This window comes from Cygnus olor, chromosome 23 (genome assembly GCF_009769625.2).
Source record: "Cygnus olor isolate bCygOlo1 chromosome 23, bCygOlo1.pri.v2, whole genome shotgun sequence".
Taxonomy (NCBI): Eukaryota; Metazoa; Chordata; class Aves; order Anseriformes; family Anatidae; genus Cygnus; species Cygnus olor.
In genome coordinates, this window is record NC_049191.1 from 375,734 (window position 1) to 379,730 (window position 3,997).

Genomic DNA, 3,997 nt, shown 5'->3' on the forward strand with positions numbered 1-3,997 from the left:
GCCCCAGCGGCACGGGGACCCGCCGCGGCCGGCGCCTGGGGGCGGGGCCGAGGCCGGGGGCGGGGCCGAGGCCGAGGGGGCGGGGCAGTACCGAGGGTGGGGGGCGGTGCCGGGGGGCAACGGTTTCCTCGACGGGCTCCGGGGGTCCCCAGCGGGCGGCGCGGGGGGGGCCCTGCGGGGGGTCCGGTGCTCCGGGGCGGCCTGGGGGGGCCCGGCCCTGGCGGAGGCGGCGGACCCGCGGGCGCCGCCAGGCCCGGGGCGGTGGTGCCAGCCCGGGCTCCTGCCTGACGGCAGGGAGGAGCGCGCCCAGCCCGGTTTCTGCCACGCTGTTGAGGGCAGGGGCTGGAGGCTCCGGGCGCGGTGACGTTCGGTGTTCGCCCTTTTCCAGTCTTCTCACCAAAACAGCACGGGGCAGCCCGCAGCACGGTTTCCCCAAGCCACCTCATGCCCGCGAGCCCCCTGTGACCTGTACCCAAAGCACCCGTGGGGCCACATGGGCTGGGACAAGATGGTGGAAAGCGGAGCGTTGGCTGGCAATGAAGCCTCGTCCCTCCCCAGGGACTGTCCTCAGTCCTGCATAACCGGATGTCTCTAAACAAATTTCATCTCTGAGTGTCCCTGCAACTTTTCATCTAGAGCAGGAAAAACTGCTGCCGGCCTCTCTCCCTGCGCTGATAGGGCTGGGCAGCTGATATGACAAACTCCTTGTCACTCCCATGGCTTCTTCACGGCGCTTCGCAGCAAACTCCCTCGGAGCCAGTGGAAGATTCCTCTCTGTTTGTTTTACAGAGTCCAAGGAGTCGCTCTGATTCACAGGGTGGGACAGGCTAAATTGGGAGTTGGTGTGTCACCGTAACCAAACTGATCTGGGAGCAAGGCAGGACCACACGTTCGAGCCCAGTCCAAGAACCTCAGTGAATAATCCACCCTAAATTAATTGCAGACCGTACCACAAGGGATACCTTTGTTGGAATGTGGCTGGGAGAAAGGGGCGGGGAGGAAAAGGGAGGGGAGGGAAAAACACTTCCCCTAAATGGGGTTGTCACGGAGGTCTGAAAGCACCGGTTTGGGGTCTTCAAATGCACTTTTTCTGCGTGACAGAAGAAATTTGCACCAGTTGAGGCCCATGTCCCTGGTAGATTCAGAAACTGCTAACAGGGGGCTTTAATTGCAAGGCCATGGCAGCACGCTGGCAGGTGAAGGCTGTTATCCTCTGCTGCTTGTTCGATGCCTGCTGCGACAGGCCAGGAGCCAAGTCCGCCGAGCCGTGACTGGGCAGCACGGAGTATGAAACGCAGGGCCAGTCATCACCCTCCACTCTGCGCTTCACCTTCCTTTTCTGCCAAAAGCTTCAAACTCAGGGGGTTTTGTAAAAGCTGAGGTATTTTGTGCCTCCCCTCCCCAAAGCAAAGACCCTCCTACTTTTGAGAAGATAAGGTGTAGAGTACAAAGAAATAGCTCCCCCACAGAGCCACTAAAAGTAGGTGCAGAGGTCTGTAAGGCACTCTGTGTTTTGTTTTGTTTTTATTTTACCAGCAGTACAAATGAGTTGCCAGGGCCATTTTTCCTCACTACCACTGAATTTCTTCTTTAACAAAAGAGTTCATGTGGTGTTATCTTGCAGAGCAGCTAATAGCTTATTTCATTTATATCCAGCTGCACCAGCCTTGTCGGCTGCTTAACATCTTTTCAGTTATTTTACTTTTAGATGACATTTTCCTGGTTTCCAGCTGCCTCATACCAAAGCCCTCATCCTTCCCATTCAATTGAAACCTCTTTCTTTAATGATGTTCAGAACAGTTTTGAATGCTGAAAGCTCTCAGTGGTTTCTTAGTTCTGTAATTGCTGGTTATGTTATTCTGACAGGTTTTTGCGATAATACTTAGAATTAATTTTCCCAAGCTTTACAAAATAAATAACCAATCCTCTTAACGGTTCATAGAGGAGTATTACCCACCTTTTACAGCTAGGAGAAATGAGTCAGAAAAGTGACTTATTCAAAGCTACATTTGCACCAAGTCAGGGAGTCAGAACAAAGCAATTCAGGCCCCCCACCTATACTCAGAGCAGCAGGTCACTCCCTCTATATTATTTTATGCTGTATTGAGAAGGCTTATTTCCATTTGTCAGAGCAGCAGTACAGTATATTATTGTTTCATTTCTCTAGCACTTTGGCCTTTATGCAGCAATTTTCCATCTCAAACTTTCCAAGTGCTTTTGGAACTGGAGGCATCAGATGTTAAACGTATCAAAGCAAGTGCTCTCCTGCCCCAGCCCTCGCTGCGCAAACTGAGCCAGGGGCATTTGCTGCAGCATTGACCCCGGGGTTCAAAAGTGGCTCTTTATCCCTGAGTGGGATTTTTCAGGCACTGGAGGCACTCAGCATGCAGATCGTGTTGCAACTCAGCAGGACCACGTGCCAAGTCTTCATCCTGTTTTTTAAACAGAATGAATCTGCTTAGGGAAGAAAGGGTGCTGAGGAAAGGTTGGAAGACAAAAATGCCGCATAGCCCTGTGCTGGACCATCCAGTGTTGGCTGCAGCTGAAAACAAGAGCCCAGACAGACAGAAGGATTTGTTGTATCAATATAAAGCCATGGTGGATGAAACTGTGAGAAGAACCTGCCCACGGACACCTATTAAAAGAAAAGCAGAAATGACTCCGCCTGGTTTAAAAATACCAGTATTCTCATTCCAGTGCTAATTTGGGCCTGTCTGCAGGCTGGGATGCTGCAAGGCCCTTCCCCAGAGACTTGACGACATGGAAGAGCAGAAGCACGGGCCCAGGGATCGCGTGTCCCAGAGGCTCTGCTGCAGTGGTGCCCCTTCGCAGAGTAACCCCATAAGCTCCAGTCGCCCTGTGCCTCCTGTCCAAGCACAAAGTGGGATTTTTGGCTCTGTCCATCACCTGCTGTCTAGGATGGACTGTTTAGTCTTGCTGATATTGCTCATTTTTATTTTATTATCCCTGTATTGAGCAGTGTTTGTTTATGGAGCTCATTGGAGGGTGTTAGCCCGCCAGACTTACAGGGATTGCGGGGGAGATCGAGCTTCTGTTTGTGTCAGACTGTTTGCAGTTTGCTGTAGCTCACAACCAGCTGTCCCTAGATAGCTTATTCTCATCCGGGGCGAATGCCAAATTTTAGCATTAACTGCAGGCTCACGGAGCTGATCCCACAAGGCTCTGAAGTGAGCAGCTGAGGACATGCAGCACTGTGCCCAGAGTTAGCGTCTGGCGCTGGTGAAGAACGTGGTGGAAAAGAGCTCACTGCTGTGGGCTGGCACCAGAGGCAGGCAGAACTACGGGAGAAGGACATGTCCCGTATCGTTACATGGGGAGCTGAGTTCATCCCACAATTTCTGGGTCACTCCTGTTTTGCACAGTCTGAGTTAACACTGCTCCAAGCACGAACACTGAAGGATAAATGCCTCTAGGAAGCATTAATCGGGAACTTTTAGTGGAAGTAATTGCAGCTTAGAGACATTTAACAATCGATGTACTTTCCATGCAATAGCATTCTTTTTTCTGGTTACTGGCATATGGTCCTTAGCCCAGGGAGCTGGACAGTAATTAATGCATTTTGTGGTTAAATGTTCGGACTCAGCATCTCACGGCACCCAAGGAGAACAGAGGTAGACAAAGCATGCATTGTCTGCAGGTGTCCCTGGGCTGTGTAAGTCCCCTAAACTGAGGCACACTGGGGTCAGTTTTACAGGAACGCTGGCACAGGCAGAGTTTTCACCTCGCTTCCTTTGGAGTCACTGAAACATTGGTAAAGTTATCCTGCTTGGCAGCTGGCCGCCCTTGGAGCTGATGTCCAAGGGGTGGAAAAGGAAGGTTGGCTCTGAGGACCACACATATAGCACCAGCGGGAGACTGGTGCCGTGCCTTTTGTCTCTTTTCCATGTATTTCTTACTGCCCTGCTTTTAAAATTCAGATATTGGCCCATGCTGCAAAGGGTTTTCCTGTCCTGTTAGCATCAGGAAGCAAATGTAA